A 21,893-nucleotide genomic window follows, 5' to 3' on the forward strand; every position below is an offset into this window, starting at 1 on the left:
CAGGCTGTTGGTTATTGTTAGATGTCTCTGTTGCTCTGCATTCCCCTGATTTTGAGGCTCACCCTGGTCTTGTTTATACCAATAATAACAAATATTGACTGAACAGTTAGAATCAATGATATGTTGGTGGCAAGCTTCCTGGCTTCTCTGCCAGGCATTCAAAGAAAGATTGATGATGTGTCTGCTAATATTTTAGAAAGTGTGATTTTCATCATGGATTAACAGATCTTCTGGTGAATAGAATTGTCTATGAAAGAGTTCACCCTACCTTTAACAGCCTATCTGTGACCTAGGCTAGTTCAGGGCCTTGAAGCTAGGATACAACATGAAGAGATTTTATAAAGTTATGAAATTGCTGCTTTTTCTAGGTTTGTTTCTGGTCTAGACATTGCCAACTAAGTTTGGAGAGTTTTCTTAGCCATGTGACCAACCTTAAGAATTATTATGGACAACTACTGAAAGAAACCCATTGATCAGATGCAAAGCTGAGGAAGGTTGTGCCAAGCTTCCTGGATGGCTTCACTTCTTAAATATCTATGGCTATTCACACATTACACAAGGAGTTGGTTCTGTCATTATTTTTTTCCAATGATCTGCTTCTATTTGATATAGACTTGAATAATACACTATCATTTTAACATACAGAAATGTCATTGAAAATAAATGACTTTTTTTCAGTACATTGTATAACAAAAAGAAGCACAGGGAAATACATAAAAGCATGTGCTTTGGGATCAGATGAACGTGAGTTGAATTCTGGCTCTGTTGCGTATCGCTCAGTAGCCTTGAGTAAGTTATTTAAACTCTCTGAGCTTCAGTTTCCTTATCATTAAAATGAAGATAATAACAGTAGCTATCTCATAGCTTACTGTGTGAGTTACATGAAATAATCCTTGCAAGATGCTGAGTACAAGGACTGGCACATATTAAACATGAAACAAATGCTTATTTGTTCTGCTCTTGTTATTATTTCAAATAAGCCCTAGTTGAGAACTAGACAATGTAGACTAGGAAAGAAATTATCCTTTAAGGAGATTAGTTAGAACAATGCTCTCCAACAGAAATATAAAGCAAGCCACATATTTAAGTTTAAATATCTTAATAGCCCCTTAAAAAGTAAAAAGATACAGGTGAAACTAATAATACATTTTATTTAACCCAATATATCTGAAATATTACCATCTCAACATGTCGTCAAAATAAAACATTATTAATGAAGTATTTTTCATTCTTTTTTCATACTCAGTCTTTGAAATCCAGTGTTTACACTTAAAACACATCTTTATTTGAACCAGCCACATTTCAAGTGCCCAAAAGCCAAATGTGGCTAGTGTCTACCGTCCTGGAGAGCACAAAGTTAGAAACTTTCATTTTAAATGGATTCTTGAAGAGTCTTCTTCTGTTGTGAGGGTGGTGAATGTGGTGAGGGTGGACCAGTGCCTCTCAAACTTTAGCGTGCATAAGAACCACCTGGAGAGCAGGTTAAAATGCAAATTCCTGGGTCCCAACTCCAAAGATTCTGATTAATAAGGTCTAGGGTAGGGACAAAGAATTTGCATTTGCAATAAGTTCCCAGTTGATACTGAAGTTGGTTCATGGACCACATTTTTAGAGTACCATTGGTGCAAATTCTTCCTCTTTGAGTTTTACTGTTAACCTTGCTGTTTTCATTAGTTTTCCAAAAGAAGACTAGATGTACCTATCTGGGCCACAGTAATAGAAGGAAGGATTTTTCCATGGCACACATATCTGTCTCTGTTTATACTAGCCCTACATACTTAAAGGATTGAAAACTTGCAGCCCGATCACTCTACTCTAACAGTTGTTGAGCCACTAGGACCCAAGCCTGGTCATATCTTGGGAGCGTCATCTCTTCCACCAAGTGGGGACCAGCTTGCTCTTGTTTCCTTAAACCTAGTGAGCTGGCATGGGTCCCCCTAGACCCTGTGCCTCATGAGCTGTTACCTCTCTCTTTTAATCATCTTGGGCTCTGCTATTATCATATATTGAGGATGCATTTAAGATGGTTTGGTACAATGGACTTGATGAATTTATATGATAATTTTATCCTAAAATCAGTTTAGTGTGTCTAACAATGTCTGTCTTCATAGCATATGTTAATTGCCTTTGCTTTTGCTTGAATACAAAAGACACTAATATTTAGGCAGCAAATCGTCTGCTTAATTATATATCTTCATGTCAGTATTCACAAATCAGATAATCTTCATGACTTATGATATTGCCATTACAAAATAATGGTGAATAGTTACAGTGGAAACTATGGGTTAGTCTTATGTTTACATATAACTTATGTTATAAGTGTTCACCCTCTTGTTCCATCTAAGCACTGTTTCAGCAGTCTGCCTACCAGATGGCCCTCCATGAAGATAGTTAATGAAAGCTCAGTAGTCTATTCTCTGAAAGAAGTTACTTATAATTTAGTTGGAGAATACTATGCAGACTAAGGAAAAACATCTTAGTAATGTTTAAATTCACTTAAAACATCATAAAGTTCTGGATTTCCACTGACCAGTACAATGGGAGGCAGAAAATGGACTGAACAGACAGACTCAGTTTTGAATCACAGCTCTATCATTTACCAACATGTAGTATTAGGCCAGTCACGCCACTAGTTTACTTCCGTAAGCTTAGTTTTCTCATCTGTAAAACAAGAATAACAAACTCCTAGTTAATGGGGGTGATTGTGAAGATTAAATAAAGTAGTGCATGTATATGCATATAGTGCTCAATAGAAGTCAATTGTTATTGCTATTCCAGGAGAAAAAAATTATTTGTATCTTGGTAATTTGAAAAGGCATCATGAAGGAGATGGCATTTGAGTTAGGCCTTGAAAATTGGTAGGATTTGTTTGGTATTACATTTTTTCCAAATATTTTTATATGTGAACTGTAAATCCATTGTAAAAAATATTAAAGTCATAATGATGGAAAAATCACCAATGATCCCACCATTCAAAGATAATTCCTGTTAATATTTTGGTGTGCTTTCTTGTCTCTTCTATCACTTAGGTCTTTTTTATTATTTGATGTGGAACAAAAAGATATTAAATACAACTCTCCTTATCTCAAGGTTGGCTAAGGTTTCACAGAGTGCCAAGTGTCTCCAGATTTATGCAGGATTTGCATTTGGGGTATTCTTTTCTCAGCATTAGCCCACCACCCATCTTCATCCTAAAAAAGGCAAAGTGAGTAAGTGATCAGAAAGTAGGAAAGTTTGTAGAAAGAATGCCTTTAGGTCAGTACCTCTCAACTGGAGGCAATTTTGCCCCCTAAAAGATATTTGGCAATGTCTGGAGATATTTTTGTTTGTCACAAATAGGGAGTGGTGCTAATAGCATTTAGTGAGTAGAAGCCAGGGCTGCTGCTTGCTATCCTGTGATACACAGGACAGCCCCTCACAACAACGACTCATCCAGCCCCAAATGTCAATAGTGCTCAATTCAGAAAACTTGCCTTAAAGAGAGAGTTGTCCTAGAGTAGATGCACTGCTCCACCCCACATCTGTTGGAAGTGTGCTTTGCTCTCACCTTTATTCAAGTAAGGAGATTCAAGAAAACTACTTGGAGAGGTGGCTAGGATCCTCTGGAGTTTGGTGGACACAGTTACCAGCATTTGACTCACTCCTGGAAAATCTCTAAAGAGGAGGGGCTGAGAGAAGCAATCAATGGCCTCAGAAAAAAGAAAAAGAAGCCTGACCTAAGAAGTACCTGCACGTGGTGATTTCAATGGGATAATCATTCCTGTTTTTCTGTTTTTCTGTGCCATAGCTGCAATCATCTCAAAAGAGATCACTTCTAAGGAGATATCTAAAATAGAGATGGACCACCAGGAGTGGAGGTTGAGAAGACAATAGTAAGAAACTAGGCAAGGAAGGCATCTCATGATTGGAAAAAGTAGGAGGGAGATCTGCAAAGAGAGAAAGGGTAGGAGGACTATGTGGGGCCAGGGAGATGGTCTTTAAAGAACACCGATACACCCTCTAAAAAGCAGCATTTAAATGCTTGTCACATGCTAAGAGAGGATGGCAGTGATCTTTTCTGACCTTTCCTTTTCTTCCTACCTTCCTTCAACCCAGCAGGATAGAGAGGCAACTGAGTGAGTAGAAAGGAAGATGAAAGAACAAAGTGTGACAGTTGTGAAGAAAGCAACCGATGCCTTCTTCCTATCGTAGGTTTCCTAAGCTGGGCCAGGAGAGAAGCTTGCATCAAGTAAGAGACTGAAGTTTTGAAGTTAGCCTAGGCTAGATTTTTTAATATCTTCAAATGACTAGACAAGCTAAAGGATCTGCTCACAAGTTCATCTTGGCTATGAGAAGAATGAGTCTCCAGAGTTTGATTGAAAATAGTAGTTGTGTGGAAGAATAAAGTTACTTTATATTTGTAGTACACACATTCCAGCTTATTTAATAAAATGGTTACATGCATGTGTATAATAAGTATTATATGAAAATATATCTATATACATGTAGAGAATATGTCTGTGCGTGGTTGTATCATATATTATTAGTTGTACATATACGTGTATGTATGTGTTTATATATTTGGATCACTCTGTATAAAGAGTTTTTGCATCATGCTACATTCATCAGTATTTTACTACAAAATTTTTCTCATGTTATTGAAATAATTTGTCATAAAGATACATCACAATCCACATAAACAACCCAAATTCTGTTTTTGGATATTTCAATAATGAATTACTAATTTACTACTGGAAATAGCACTGTAATGAACATCCTTATAAATCTCTGCCTATATTATTATTTCCTGGACTAAGATTATGAGTTTTCATTTTAGCGATATTGATATTTTTGTCCAATTGCTTTTAAGAAGGCTTTATCAACTTTTAAAAATTTCCAATTGTGGTAAAAGAAACACAAAACTTACCATCTTAACCATTTTTAAGTATATATTTCAATGGCATTAAGTATATTTGCATTGCTGTGCAACAAATTTCCAGAGCTTTTCCATATTGCAAAACTGAAAATCTATGCTCCTTAAACAACTCCCCATGTCCTCTTCCCCTCAACCCCTGGTAAGCACCATTCTACTTTCTGTTTCTATGAATTTGACTATTTTAGGTAACTCATATAATTGGAATCGCACAATATTTGTCTTTTCATGACTGGCTTATTTTACTTAGGAAAATGTCTTCAAGGTTACTTATGTTATAGTATGTGACAGGATTTTTTTCTTTTTTAAGGGTGAATAATATCCCATTATATGTATATACTACATTTCGTTTATCCATTCATCCATCGATGGACATCTAGGTTGCTTCCACTTCTTGGGTATCGTGAATAATGCTGCTATAATTATGAGTGTACAAATATCTCTTTGAAACCCTGTTTTCAATTCTTTTGGATAAAGGATGTGAATGGACATTTCTCCAAAGATATAAAAATGGCCAACACGCATTTGAAAAAAAAATGCTCAAGGTCACTAACCAGAAGAGAAATGCAAATCAAAACCACAATGAGATGCCACCTCACACCCATTAGGATGATTACTGTAAAAAAATAAAATAAGTGTTCGCAAAGATGTAGAAAAATTGGAATCCATGTGTAGTGTTGGTGGGATTGTAAAATGATGCAACTGCTATGGGAAACAGTATGGGAGTATCTCAAAAAATTAAACATAGAATTACCATATGATCAAGCTTTATGAATTTGTATGCATACCAGCAATGTGCATCTTTACATATTAGATGCACAGCCTCACTCCTACCCCATTCTATTGCTCAAAGCAAGTCACAAGATCAGCTTAGTTTCCAAAGAAGAAATAAATGCCGCTTCTTGATGAGAGGCGTGACATGTGTGTACAGTAATAGAGGAACTATGGCTGGCTATCTTTAGAGACCATTGACTACGGACAAATTGATAGAGGGATGATGATACTGCTTTCTTTGATTACTTGTGAGGTTTTTAAATATTTCCCAGTCATTTGTAGTTCTGTGAATCATCTGTTCATGTTTGTGACTTTTTTTTTATTTCTCCAGCAGCTTTTAAAATTACTTTGTAAGTAGTCTTTATATATTAAGTTTGTTGATTGTAAGAAAATAGGATGTTCACCCATTTTCTATCATATTTGTTGTAAAACTGTTCCTTAATTTGTTCTATAGTATTACATTTTTATATGCCAAATATATTCTAAAATTTTTAATTTTCAAGAAGCAACATCTGTTGAAGTTTTTATTTTTGGTAACATATCCAGTGATAATACACAAAATATATAATCATAACGAACACTCATCATCTTTTTTGGCAGCTCAACATCCTAATGCCTTTCCTAGTTTAAGGGCATTTCCAATTGTCTGGGTTTGGTATAGGACAAGGCGCATACTCCCAGGGTATACATTTGGTTCACTAAGAGAGCAGAGAAAAAAATATTGAAATAGCTCTTTTTATTTATTTTGTTTTTTAAAAATATGGAAATTAAACTTTACCAATACTTAACATAGACATGAAGCCTGGGGCCTTTGCTTGGCTCACACAGCAGGTATAGGAGATATCCTGAGAGAAGATGGGGCCTGTAAAACATAGAAGGTTGATGGTGCTGCCCTTCTGTCTTCCTTCCTTTTCAGAGGATTTCCGAGTGTTGCCATTTACATGTGCCTAAAAAATAGGTTTATAGGTTATAAGACCCAGCTTTACTTAAACCAGCCTTTAAATATAGACGTGTCTAGAAAGTTTCGTGCTAATAAATGTGGACTGAACATACTATTATCAGTGCAAACATAAGTGAACAGCAAGAAAATAGCAGGCTTGAGTTGAGACTACTTCCTGTTACCCACTTTAAACACTCATCAGATCTGCCAAGAGATTGGCCATCACAAGTGAAATGAACGAGAAGACTGACGCATACAGACTTACACCCCACATGTACATTTTATCTTGATTTCTAATGGGAGCATGAAGGCACTAGGACTGGCAGAGGGGTCTACATAACCATCTAATGTGTGTAGACAAATCTCCAGACTTTTTCTCAGACGCTAAAATTCACCGGATACTCAACCAGCACTTACATTTTTTGCTGTAAGCATAATGATAGATGTTTATACTCAAATTTGTTGTTTAAAATCTTTCTGAGGAAAATTTTCAGCTCTGACAGCTATGAAAGATTGGTGCTGAAGAACAGTTCAGTGGTCACCAGGGGAAGGGGGCTGGGGTGGGCACAGGGGGTGAAGGGGAGCACTTACATGGTGACGGACGAGCAGTAGCGAATAACTGAAATTTCACAATGATGTAAACTAATATTAACTCAGTAAAAAACATAGTGTTGAAATAAATTTAAGAAACAGTCCTTTGAACACTCTCTCAAAAATAGCTAAAGTTTTAGTGAAGCATATTCAATCACAGTCCTGTTAATAAAACATTTATATCTATTGGGATACAAATAAAATACTATTACTACTAATAATAATACAAAAATAAACACAATAAAACAAATAAAATACAATAATTTTCATTTTCATCTTTTACACATCATTAAAAATATGTATTTGTGTATAATATTTACATATAGCCATACATGACCATGTGTAAATAAATAAATGTGTATAATCAGGAATACTGCTGGCCCACACAATGGACAAATTAGAAATAGTGCTCTTTCTTTAAAAGTTTTTTAATTAGTATATCCTTTATTTCTACAAAATACAAAAGGACTGAAATATTCTGTATAAACTACAAAGATAAAATTATTGAGCATAAAATAATAGAAAATAAAAAATTTAATCAAAATAATTACAATAGCTCAGCCAGAATATGTATTTTTAATAGTCGTTTTACAGAAATGAAGTTCTTTATGGTGATTTCAATGCTTACTTGCTATAGTATCTCATTTTTCACAAAAATCATCTCAGAATTACTTACTGGTTTTCTTGAGGTGTAGCAGAACTTAAGTAGTTTTAAGTACATTTTAATTTTGAATCTCTATATTCTTCACTGGCAACTGAAAGTAGCGAAGTTACTTGTAGCGTTAGAGCTAGAAGAGTGTTTGGAAATGTGTCCAGTAATTTATTGCTGCAAACATCTCGATATTGAAATTGTGATATTTCCGAGGAAATCAATCTAGAGTCTAGAAAAAAACTGAAAGATTTTAGTTTCTCAGATATTCACGACCCATCAATATCACATTCTCTGTTATAATCATCAATTGACACCAATTGTAACTTGTTATGTAGCTGTAGTATTTCATATTCCTTATTTTTCCTCAAATGATGTGTTATCTAGAACACCGAAACAGGCATAGTATTCTCTCAGCATCATAAAACTTTCCTTAATGATGATGATATTATCAGATCCAATATAAAAACCAGAATTCTTAACTTGGAAATTTTGGTTTTGGATCAGAGATGGGTCGATTCTGGGATTCCCAGTCAAAACTAGTCTTCTCACTTTTATTTTTGTCTACAACAGAGAGGTTCATATCTATGTCAAGAAAGTACAACTTCTTTAGCAACACAAATATTTTTCACAAAAATCACAATTTCTTTTTTAAAGGAATTTCTCAATCTCCTTGAAGTTTCAAAGATATTATGTCTTTTGCAGTTTCTGCAATATTTTGCTTATAACTAACATTTTAAAAAATATGATAAATTAGTACCAAAGAAATACATATAAAAGTTGATAGTTCTTCAATTATATTTTGGCTTCTATCCTAGAATTTACAACTCCATTAAGGCCATAAAAAACTCTAAAAGACTTTTTAACCTCCCTCTAATTGTGTTTTTAGTAACATGATGCTACCAACTGCATTTCCCATTGCAAATTCAATGATGACTAAATACTTATATTTGGTAAATGTGTTTCCAACATTCTTTAATTTTTATTAAGGCTAAAAAACAGTTGTATAGTTTGTGCAATATAAAAAGTATTCAGTGATGTCAAAGAGATTTTTGCTGTCTCATTTCCCCCTAGTTTAAAAACTGCACAGAAAGCGACATATAGGATATTCTATCATTTTCAAACATTGTCAATTGTAATTTGTTATGTTTTCTGTGTACATTTATGTTATTATTGTAGCCAGATTTTAGATTTCCAGGTTTTATCTTTTAAATAGTCTACTAAAAATATTTACAATCCTTCTTTAATTATATCACCTACTAGAAAAAATTGCCCAAAATGATCTCATGTAGAAATAGAAGACTTGCATTTTGAAATTCACGGATCTAGCAAGGATTGTCATCTGTTCTACATGGCTTAGATTGCGCGTGTACGCGGTGTGTAGGAGCCAAATTGCACTGGCTGGTAAAAGCCTACTGTTGCGTATTCAGGAATTTTGTGAGCCAGTTATTAAACCATTGGGAGCTTGAGATCAGCCAAAGGAGTGTTTACACCATTGAAACTGACAAATGCAACAAATCAGGGCTTTTTTTTTTTTCTTTTTTAAGAGAGTCAGTTTGTCATCATGCCACCGGTTGTACCTAAAATAATTGAATAATAATTAGCATTGCTCATCTTATTAAATGATCTCATTCATTCCATCTGCTATAATCTTAAATTTTTATTTCATCCCCTAAATAATGTGCAATATTGTTGTTTATTCCTGACGTTTGTATTATGCAGAATTGTCAGTCATAATGTTACCAAATTTTGCTATGGTTCCTACTAAATGAAGAAGATTCCCATTGTCATCAGTTTTGATTATTCTCTGAATGCTAAATTGTTTTGCTAAGCAAGTAATTAGTTGCAGTATACATTTACTAATAACATGTTAATATTTTCTCATCTTCAGATAATTTATTTTCTATAGCACTAGTAATTATATATTTTTTCAAAAGTTTTAAATTTTAAACACTTAATAAAATGTCCGTGGTGCAGTTCCCTCTATTCCTGTTTTACAACAACTGAGTGATAAAAATCTGCCAATCTGTGACCTCATTCTCTGTATTCAGTTGTTTTCTTTCCATCCTTAAAGGGTTTACGGAAGAAAATTTTTTTTAGAAAGAATGTGTTCAGCTTAAAAAATAAGGTAACAGGAGTTAGAATTTTTTTCACCATTTGTCATAACTTTTGTTTAAGAAGTTTCCAAAAAACTTCCTGTCTATGCTTTCTTCTGGAAGATAATCTTGTCATTTTTGAGACGGTTAATCGCCACAAGAGAGTTCTGCTGTTTAATATTCACATACATGGACATGGACCTGGATCACAGGAAGTATAGTTCATTTAATGGGTTCCACATGATTTTTTTTCTCTCTCACTTTTTTAAAGGAATTCATCCATTCTTATAACAGAGGAAATAGATGGTGAATTCACCACTTGCTACCTCTGTGAAGTGTCTTTGCTAGGTTCTTCTGAGACTAGATATTCTTCCTTTTTCACTCTAGCATTCAATGATCCAAAGAATTTTCTCTCATTTTATTGCTTAGTGGATTCTCATTTTCTGTGATACATTATTTTCTTATCTTTTGAATATCTGGACAGAGATAACGTGATCATTTAATACATTGACCTTAGAATCTGCAAAATTTTTTAATTACCTTTATTTAGTGAGTCATTAAACTTTAACACCAAATAAAATCGTGTGATAACATTTCACAGCAACCAATAAATAATGACTATGATATAATTAGATCATTATGTGGTCATGGTAAATAAATATGACTTATATAGTGATTCATGTCAGATGAAAGTACTATTAGACTTAAATTGGAAACTCTGCAGTATCATTTTAGTAAAATAACAATACCGTGAACTGCAAAATGGAACACAGAATTTAGCTAAATTTTACCAATAGGGAATTTTTCTTTTTCATTTTAAGATGTTTTCTTATGAGCACATGAATGTGAAAAATAGCTTCTAGGTTTAGAAGCATTGTTTATCGTTATATCAGCAAAGTCTTTTGTTTGTTGAACATGTTTCTTCTTCATGAGTCAAAGCAAAATAACATCTATCTACTCTTTATGAGAAGATATTTTGCTTGATTGGTCAGGGAACTGTCATAAGGATACAAAGAGCCTATCTTTGAAACCTAAAAATATAAAAAAGATTTCAAAATAATAAACATGTGAATGGCACTCTCGTAGTTATCATGTCCTCACATAGGACACAAGCTGGACACCTGTAAGCAGCAGCTGTGCTCTTATGCTGGAGATGCACATTCATAAGGTCTGGAGACCATTACCCTAGCATAGTATAAGCACAAATAAAGACAGAAATTGCTGTTACTATAAATAAAAACAAAATTTAAAGTAGTTACTGTGGTCAATGTATTCTTTTGTGATTTCCTCCATTGGTTTTGCCTTCTATTTTTGCTTATAGAGTTATTTCCCTCTCTGAGATCATGGCACTAATCATCTATATTTTTCGCTATTTTTTATATTTAAAAAAATCTGTTTAATTCTGTTAAATTCATTTTAATCCAAAATATTTAGTAAGAAGAAAATTTTTTCTTCTCAGAGTTTTGTCTACTGTATACTCATTCTTTATTTAATAATCTTTCTGTATTCACTTCTGATGTCATTTTTATCATAATAATTTTTCATAAACTGAAATCTGCTTCTGTAATATCTCTTTTATGTGTCCTGTTCTTGTACCATTCACATGCTATTCTATTCAGTATAGCTTAATAATACATTTTATTATTTGGCAAGATGACTCTCCACTCATTAAGCTTCGATTCTCTTTTTTCATAAGACATTTTTGCCCATTTATTCTTTCAGATGTATAACAGAGGACTGGAAAGAGTGCAAATAAAGAGAGAAAAGATATTTCAAAGAGGGCAATAGAGTAAAGGTAAAAGAATTTCCACTGAATAGATGCCCCTCAGGCCCAAAGCAATGTTGAGTTTGAAAAAGGAAGGTTGTCTTTTTTTCATCACAGCTATCTCGAAGATAAATTTATCCCCTGATATCAAACCATCCAGGTAAGAGAATCAGAGAAGGAGAAAATATAGATAAAAACCCTAGTAGAAATGTGTATCAACACAGCAGTCTTGCCACAGCACTTGCTGCTCATTTATTTCGCTTTTCAGAACATGCCGTGTGAACAGAAAAGTTTCTGAAAATATTCTGAGAAAGTAAAATTTTATTTTTATAATGAGTTCTCCTAAACCTGATATTTGCTTCACACTGTCCTCCACAGAAACCTTACCTCTTACTAACTTTTGTGAATTGTCGTATAGGTTTTTAGTAAACCTGAGTCAAGGTTCAAGGAAGCCCTGGTTTTTAAATTGAGAGGTTTTGGCTTGGTTTCATTTTGAGGTTTTGGAGGTTATAGAAACTCAAAACAAAATGAAAGCTCTAGAAATCCTCAAACCTCCATTTTATAAGTATTTTGTAATGCCCTCTGTTTTACCCCAAATGAAATTTATAACAAATTAACCTACCTACACATAGATTTTAAAGAACTGATGTAAGTCTAACTTTGATATAAAGGATAAATAGGAGGAAAGAAATTTATAATTTCAATATGTAAAGCCTTGGTCACAGTTACAGTAAAAGGTGTAAGGAAGTTGTTAGATTTTTGCAACTCTACATAGCAATCACCGTAAATAAGATAGCTCCAAAAGCAGATTGATGGGGTGAGCAGAATTGGCAACTCAGAAGCCTAAGTGGAGAGACTGTCAGTAACGTGATTTTCTAAAATGGTAACCCACTTTTGATAAAGTTCAATCCAAAACAAAATGCAATCCTGTCTTTATTTTTATGTAGCTGCATACTTGAAAAAGTTAGTGCATACCTAAAACAAGTTCTGGGCTCATTTCATTACACACGTCCACTTTCTGAATGTATTCCAGAAGTACTGCAAGCTATTGTCGTTCCTAAGGGATAGGCCTTCATGGGCCACCGCATGTGACATTCCCACTATCATAATGAGATGTAAGGCTGGACCAACCATGATAATCTCAGGTATGTTAGACAGATAGGTGACCACAGATAGAAGAAAGGGGGATGGATGGAGGACCACCCAAAATGAGCTCTCAAACCAAAATTCCAAAACATGTGGGGAAAACTAACCCCTGGAAATTCAGCCAACAGAATCAACAATCAGGGGATGAGAGATCCCCACCAAAAAAAAAAATTTAAGTATAAAATAATCTGAAAACAATTTCACCAAGTTATCCTCAATTATTTCTGTAGCTACATAAACAAAATATTTTCACTTACAAAAGTCTGTGAATTTTCAATAGGATACTTCTAATTACGACTATGTACATAGAATGAGTGCTTCATAACCTGAGCTAGATTTTCTTTGCAGTTTTTTCTTGAGTGAGTCTCACATGCCACTTGAGGGAGAAAAAGCCTATTTCAAACCGAATTTTTAAAAATTTTAACCAACAAATGAAATGTCAAGGGAATAATGGCCTTCCTGAGGTTCAGAATCAGAGACATTGGCGTCCTTCTGCACCATGCCCCTCTCCCCTGGAATCTCGAATCTCTCAATACCATCCCTGACACCTGCCTGATCCACTCTCAGTGAAATCACTCCTCCTGAGGCCAGCGTTTCTTTCTAACTGAAAAGTTCTTCATTACACTAATTCAGAACACGATAGGGAGCAAAGTGAGGCCGTGAATCGTGGAGCACAACTGAGTTTGAATCCTGGCTCTGTCACTTATGAGCCGTATGAACTTGGACAAATTACGTAAGCCCTCCACACCTCCATTTCTTCACCTGGTAAATGGGGATAATAAGAGTACCTATTGCTCTGGTCATAAGAATCAGCAGTAAACGTCTATGAAGTTCTTGAGACAGTGCCTGGAAGATAGTAAGTGCTACGTAAAAGTTAGCCAGAATTCTACCCTTGGTCTTCATTGCATTCTTTAATTACTAGAAAACTGCTGGAGTCCCAGCTAAGGATCCCAGATCCTTGTATGATTTCTTAGATTGCATGATTTTTATTCTCTTTCCACCCGTATCAGGCTCCAATTTGGCAATACACTTTTGAAAATTAAGTCCCTAGATTGAACCTGTATCTCAGATGTGTTCTGATCTGTGCAACACAGAGTGTGTTCATGCAGCAACTTAAACGCAATGCCTACTCTACTTCTAGTAATATGTCCTAAAACCTCATTCATATAGAGAGCTTGAATCTCAGTTAACAAAAGGAGGTTTTCAAGAATTTTTCTTTGTTTTCTTAGAACTGAATTCAATTTACGTTGTGAGTTTCCATGCTACTGAGTGGCAGAAAGGTAATAATTCGAGTTAATTCAAATTCAGCTTTCTCTGCTTCCCAGGGTTGCATCAGAATTCTGGGAACAGTAGGTTCAAAGAACTCAAAGAGTCAAGGTATCAGGATGGAGTAGGAGAAAGCAGCTGGCTGTCAGTGGGTATCTACACTATCATCCACTCAGATATCCTGGTTCCCTTTTCGACTTCAGTCATTGGTCATTTGGCAGGTACCGTACCCTCCCACCTTCCCCTTTCGTTCCCATCGTTAAGGCCTCTTTAAGCCCCGCCCCCCCCCCCCCCCCCAGCTTCTCCTCTAAGTCACACCTATGTGTGGGGGAAGTTCTACTGTAGGGCCTGCTCCGATCTGTGGAAAACTCTGCTGTGTTTTCAGGTCCTGGATGTACCTCCTGCTGCAACGCCATCCTCTGACACAATGAGCTCCGTGAGGCTTACGCCACCCAGACCACAGTTAAGCCTCCTGATCCGGTTGACGGTGGGAACTGGAGCTTTCCTGTTCCCACTCGTACTCCAGGCACTAACCAGGGACAGAAGCTGAAGTCTCCTCTGCTCTCCTACCTCCAAACTTTTCCAGGTTGCTCAACCCTCAGCCCACTCCCAATGCTCCAGGACGCCCCCAGGTCTCATCATGTCCCCTCTGAATCTCTCCATCCTTCAGGATAAGGAATCTTTGTTTACCTCTGTGAAGGATATACTGACCCTGATTCATCATGTGGTCTTCCAAATAGGCCTAAGCTCTTTTGAAAAATCAAAACTTATGAACTTTATCACATTTTTAAAGTCTACTTTCTCCTGTGGTGCCCCTTTCCCAAAGAAAAGAAGGCAAAATGCCTAGCTCCCCAAATTGGAGGTAGAAAATAGGAGGGAGAGAGATAAGGGTAATAGGAAACATAGAAAAACGTTTCAGTTAGAATTACAAAATTTCTCACCTTATTACCTTTTTTGATGACATTCAATAAAATTGAGTCAATTTTATGATCAAATAAGAAATATTTTTTCAGCACTGTGCTAGGTGCTAGGTACATAAAGATGAATAAGACATGGGGCTCACTCTTAAGAAATTTACTCTCTTATCACTCAGGTAAGTCTCATTCTCTCTATTTCTTCTTCTGCTTTATTTAAGATCATGTAATTTTTTAACTATGCTGTAAGTTTTTCACCTGTCTCCCTCCTTCAAATCTCCTGTTTTCAATTTTTATGTGCCTCCTAACTCATCATTCACATTACTAAAAAATAAATTTAATTGTATCATTCTTTTACTTAAAAATTTGCAGTGGATCCCATCATCTTCAGGACAAAATGCCAGGCATGATCTTAGTGCTTAAAAATATTATTTCTTTTAGTTCTCAAAACAATTCTATCAAGTAGCTATTATCATCGCAATTTTACAAACAAGGAAATTGAAGCTTTGAGAGCTTAGACCATCCCGATGGAGTTCACAGAACCGGGAGAACTAGGTCTCAGAATCAGCCTTCATGTCTCTAGATCCACTGTTTTAATACTAGGCTTGATGTTCTGGTCTCCTTAATCAGTTTCCTCTCTCACATTAGGCAGTGATGTATTGTAAGACTACTACGGCCATTACTACCGTTACTGCTATCACTGGCACTTTGGATTACACAACCGTATTTATCTTCAGTACAAAGAAGGAAGGAGGAAGAAGACACTTACCTAGTTGGCCAAGTCGGTCAATCAGCCAAATGAACCTTGGCAGTCGATGGGTGACAAACTTTGAGCCAAATCACCCTTGCATGCAATGTATGATACGCAAAGACTTAAAGATAAAATACTCAGGGATCTGGTCCAGTTCATACACCACATCATTGTGAAAGTAGAATGGAAAGCCCAGTCTCCTGAATCCTCTGGCACTAAGCCATAATGCAACACACAAATTCACTAATCCGAGTGAACAGAAACCTTTTCATAAGTTAGCCTGGTATAACAGGCAACTTAACCCTTTTGAAAGCTTTAAAATATGACAATTAATCACATCTCTAGGAAGCATGTGGTACAGCTAAGTGGCGATTCACAGGCAAACCTCAAAAACACCAATGTTGCTTATGACTGTAAACCTCACTCAAAGTTTTTTCCCAAGTGGTTTCAATGTTCAGTTGGAAGAGTGACAGTTGGACCTAATGGTTTTCTTTTCTTACTTTGCTTCAGAAACCAATCCATCTCACTGCAGCAGTGCTTTGCAACCTTTCTAAACCCATGATTCCTTTGGAGAAACCTGAAAATCTCCTGACACCTTTCCCTCCACCTCTAACTCCCACCCTGAGCAGTGAGCTTTGTGTGTGCAGAAAATAATTCCATTTCCTGCATATCATGTCAGACAAGAAAAAATTATGGCATTTAATTTTTTAAGTTATTATATGAAAAGAATTGTTTTACTTTCCAAATGTAAAACTATATTTTAATATTTTTTTTCAAATCACATATCATCCTCTCCTAATATCCCACTCTGTTCCTGCCACCTACTACATCAACTGTACGCTTCCATTTGTTAACAATTCATGGCCTATTCTTGGGCAATATTGAAGTTCACTTTAAGGCTCTAAATGGGGCTACAATGGCCAACTATTTAGAATATTTGTCATTCACAAAAGAGATCCCAGCTAAAGAGGAAGTCAAGTGACAGAAATGAAATTCAGAGACTCACAGGATATCCAAATGTCAGGGGCCCCAAAAGATTATCTGGTCTCATGCTTTCCACCCTTGATCTATGGAATCTGAATCTCTGGCCCTGTGGCCTGGGGATCCGGATTATAAACAAGCATCGAAGCTGATTCTAATAACCACTTGGGTTGGAGAACCAGTTACTCACTCTTATTCTATTATTGCACAAGTAAGCTAACTGAAATGCACAGACATCAAGTGCAGTTAACCCAGTTCACGGACCTAATTCTCCTTTCTCCTGGTTATTAAAGCAACTTTTTGCAACAGCCTTTAGAGTTTTATTTTCATTATCAACTCCAATTTCTAGTCAGAAAAAGATATATTTTTACAATTGTCTTATCTATCTCCTTTTCCAAGTTGCCTAGATAGCTAAAAATGACAGATTGAACACATTCCTTTATCTCCTCCAATAAGATGGCAGTAAAGGAATAAAAATGGTATAATCCAGCAAGGAAATGGAGAGGCTTGTTCACATTTTGAAAGACATAAAGCAAGTGGTAGAGATGTGACAGAAGAAAGAGTTTAAACCTAAAGTACATGCCCAAGGGGATACCAATGAGAAGTGGACTTATTTGCCTTTGAGAACTCAGGTGCAACTACCATGACACACAGCAAGGAGTAAGGCTTAAAGCAAAAAAGCATATGGATGGTTTGAAATTCCAGATGTACATTCATACACTGCCTTCCCCACCCCATGCAGAGATGCCAGCAGCCAACTGCCTCCAACTCCCCACTGCTGAAAGCCAGAATTTTATTCTCCAGTGAAAGTGAAAGGGTGAGACTTGTGTTCAGAAACATCACACACAGCAGAAGGTGGCAGGGAGGTACAAGATTGTAAAGGAAGTGGGAAATAGTCAACTGCAAATTTTGCCTTATGAATAGCTGGACCATCAAGCTTTTGCATAACTAGGCATCTACCTACAGGCAGAAGTTGGAGGATTCATCTGTAGAGATTTTGAATGACCACTATCTACTGAAATTGTGTGTATGCGTTTCTGTGAGAGAAAGGGGTATGCACCAATGAAACAGCCAGTTCTCTAGCAAATCACCAAAAAGCGAAGACAGCCCTTTGTCCGAGGGCTTCTGCATTAATTTGCTAGAGCTGACATAACTACGTGCCACAGACTGGGTGGCTTAAACAACAGAAATTTATTTCCCTGCAGTTCTAGAAGTCTGAGGTCAAGTTGTCAGCAGGGTTGGTTTCTTCTGACTTCTCTCTCCTTAGCTTAGGTCTTCGTCTTCTCCCTGTTTTCACGTGATCTTCTCTCTATCTGGGTGTCCCAATCTCCTCTTAAGGACACCAGCCATATAAGATTAGAGCTCACCCTTAAGACCTCATTTTACCTTAATTCCCTCTTTAAAGACTCTATCTCCAAATACTGTCACGTTCTGAGGTGCTAGGGGTTAGAACTTCAACATATGAATGTTGAGGGAACACAAGTCTGTAATAGCTTCTAAAAGATTTTTAGTGTTTTACTCATAATCATGGCAATCAAGGTCACTAGACATATGAAGAAAGGTCTCTAAACAACACATTCATTCACTCACTTACTCAAAGAAATCTCAAAGAATATAAGTAGATAACAGTGAAAAACTTCAGGTACCAATTAAGATCTTTAAAGAAATACAAGAAAATCCTGAATTGATAAAACCAGAGCTGATAATATAAACGAGGAGCAATCAAAAACAAAAATCTTGAAAAATGAAACTATGATGATAAAATATAAATACATAAATAGAGAGAAGAGAAAGTCAAGGAAATCTCTCAGAAAGTTGAACCCTTCAAAATGTAGAAACTGGACATATGAAAGCAAAGATAGAGATTAACCAACTCAATCTGAGAAGTTAAAATTATGATTAATAAGAATCTTAGAAATAGATAGCAGAGAACAATGGAGGGGAAAGTGTCATCAAAGAAACAGTACTAAACTTTCTCAAATCTATATCTTCAGCCTGTATCTCCCCCTTGAACTTCAGACTTAAACGCCAACTCAGCTGCCTACTCAATATCTCCATTTGGATGGCAAATGGCCATCTCAAAATTAAATGTCTAGAATTGGACTTCTCTTGCAAAATCTCCTATCTCTCTCTCTCTCTCTTTTTCTTTTTGGTGAGCAAGATTGGCTCTGAGCTGACATCCACTGCCAATCTTCCTCTGTTTTGTATGTGGGACACTGCCACAACATGGCTTGAAGGGTGGTGTGTAGGTCTGCACCTGGGATCCGAACCCATGAACCCCAGGTTGCCAAAGTAGAGCACTTGAACTTAACGACTATGCCACTGAGCTGGCCCCTCTCCTATCTTAATAAATGAAAAATTTTCAGTTGCTCAGACCAAAAAATTAATAAAAACACTCAACAAATACCTCACACCTTCTAATAAATTAACTAAAAATAGATTATAACTGAATGTAAAATGTAAAGCTATAGAAGTTCTAGGGGGAAAAAAACAGGGCAAAATCTGTACAACTAGGGCTTGGCAGAGTTTTTGAATTTTAATAAAACAATGTAGTACACACAAGAAAAAATTGATAAATTGGGTTTTATCAAAATTAAAAATCTCTGCTCTATGAAAAGCATTGTTAAGAAAATGAGGGGCCAGCCCAATGGTCAAGAGGTTAAGTTCACACACTCCACTTCAGTGGCCCAGGGTTTCACCAGTTCACATCTGGGCACGGACCTAGTGCCACTCATCAAGCCATGCTGAGGCAGTGTCCCACATAGCAGAACTGGAGGGACCTACAACTAGAATACAACTATGTACTTGGGGGCTTTGGGGAGAAGAAGAAAAAAAAAAGAAAATGAAAAGAAGAGCCACAGATTGGGAGAAAATCTTTGCAAATCACATATCCAATAAAGGATATATGTCCAGAATATATAAATAACTCTCATAGTTCAACAATAAAAAAACAAAGAAAACAAAAAACTCAAGTATTTTTAAATGAGCAAATGATCTGAATGGACTCTTCACCAAAGAAGATACATGGATGGTAAATAAGAAGAAGAAGAGATGTTCGACATCATCAGTTATCAGGGAAATGCAGGTTAAAACCACAAGGAGATAAAACTGCATACCTATTAAAATGGCGAAAATTTTAAAATCTGCAATACCAAGGGCTCACATGGGTGCAGAAAAACTAAAACTCTCATACACAGCTGATAGGAATGCAATATGTTACAGCCGTTTTGAAAAAAAGTTTGGAAGTATCATATAAATAACTTAGGAAAATAGTGATTTGGTTGGACGTTGTAAGGCTAAAGACAAAAAACTACACAATCACAGTGCTCTAGTTGGCACAGAGCTACATATTAGCAGTTTTTAAATTACTTTACAAATATACTAGGATTGAACAAAGGTTTGTTTGTTTGTTTGTTTATATAAACAGCCAGCCCTCGTGGTCTAGTGGTTAAGATTCAGAACTCTCACATCACAGCCCGAGTTTGTTCAGAGAATCACACCACCCATCTGTCGGTTGTTATACTGTGGCAGCTTCATGTTGCTGTGATGCTGAAAGCTATGACACTGGTATTTCAAATATCAGCAGGATTGCCCATAGTGGACAGGTTTCAACAGAGCTTTTAGACTAAGACAGACTAGGAAGAAGGACGTGGTCACCCAATTCTGAAAAAATTGGCCAGGAAAACCCTATGAACAGGGGATGACCCAGTGGTGCAGTGGTTAAGTTTGCACGTTCGGCTTCAGCGGCCCAGGCTTCGCAGGTTCAGATCCTGGGTGCAGACCCATGCACTGCTTAACAAGCCATGCTTCGGCAGGCATCTCACATATAAAGTAGAGGAAGATGGGCATAGAAGTTAGCTCAGGGCCAATCTTCCTCAGCGAAAAGAGGATTTTTGGCAGCAGATGTTACTTTAGGGCTAATATTCCTCAAAAAAATAAAAATAAAAAAACCCTATGAATAGCAGCATTGTCTGATACAGCACCAGAAGGTGAGAGGGTGGTGTAAAAAGACCAGGCAGGTTTCCAGTCTGCTGTACACAGGGTCGCTAGGAGTCAGAATTGACTCAATTGACACTAACAACAAAATGAAAACTATCTTTCCAACCCTTTCATAATTGGAGTCGATCCTCTCAAACCCTGATTTACTAACCAAGTTTATGTAATATTCTAAATCCTTTGTTGTCATTTTAACAATCTTTACAGCATATTCACGCGGGATAGAGCCGATCTCAAGAAATCACTTTCTTTGCTCATCCATAAGAAACAACTCCTTATTCATCAAAGTTTTATCACGAGATTGCAGCAATTCACTCACATCTTCATGCTCCACTTCTAATTCTAGTTCTCTTGCTATTTCCACCACATCTGCAGTTACTTCCTCCGCTGAAATCTTGAACCTCTCAGAGTCGTCCATGAGAGTTGGAATCAGTTTCTTCCAAACTCCTGTTAATGTTGATATTTTGACCTCTTCCTGTGAATCATGAATGTTTTTAATGGCATCTAGAATGGTGAATCCTTTCTAGGAGGTTTTCGATTAACTTTGCCCAGATCCATCATAGGAATCACTGTCTATGGCAGCAGTAACCTTACAAAATGTATTTCCTAAATAATAAGACTCGAAAGTCAAAATTACTCCTTGATCCATGGCTGCAGAATGGATGTTGTGTTAGCAGTATGAAAAAAAATTTCATCTCTTTGTACATCTCCATCAGAGCTCTTGGGTCACCGGGTGCATTGTCAATGAGCAGTAATATTTTGAGAGGAGTCTTTTCTTCTGAGCAGTAGATCTCAACAGTGGACTTAAAATATCCAGTAAACCATGTTGAAAACAGATGTGCTGTCATCCAGGCTCTATTGTTTCATTTACAGAGCACAGGCAGAGTAGATTTAGCATAATGCTTAAGGCCCCTGGGATTTTTGGAATGGTAAACGAGCATTGGCTTCAACTTAAAATCAACAGCTTCCTTAGTCCCTAACAAGAGAGTCAGCCTGTCCTCTGAAGCTTTGAAGCCAGGCATTGACTTCTCTCTAGTTGTGAAAGTCCTAGATGGCATCTTCTTCCCATATAAGGCTGTTTCATCTACATTGAAAGTCTCCCATTCAGTGTA

At 36.4% G+C, this 21,893-nt stretch overlaps 1 long non-coding RNA gene across 2 annotated transcripts; it reads right to left on the reverse strand.

Annotated features, from left to right (window-relative positions):
• Positions 1 to 6,325: 6,325 nt before the first annotated feature.
• Positions 6,326 to 16,149, reverse strand: LOC139076045 (uncharacterized). 2 transcript variants are annotated; one of them, XR_011527276.1, is made up of 3 exons: positions 15,823 to 16,149; positions 7,894 to 8,109; positions 6,326 to 6,633 (listed from the first exon to the last, which is right to left on the reverse strand). It is a non-coding gene; the product is annotated as an uncharacterized lncRNA (long non-coding RNA). The 2 variants fall into 2 exon arrangements; XR_011527275.1 differs by having other exon boundaries at positions 6,327 to 6,633; positions 7,894 to 8,098.
• Between the last annotated feature and the right edge of the window lie 5,744 nt (positions 16,150 to 21,893).

Source organism: Equus przewalskii, chromosome 15 (assembly GCF_037783145.1).
Source record: "Equus przewalskii isolate Varuska chromosome 15, EquPr2, whole genome shotgun sequence".
Classification (NCBI taxonomy): Eukaryota; Metazoa; Chordata; class Mammalia; order Perissodactyla; family Equidae; genus Equus; species Equus przewalskii.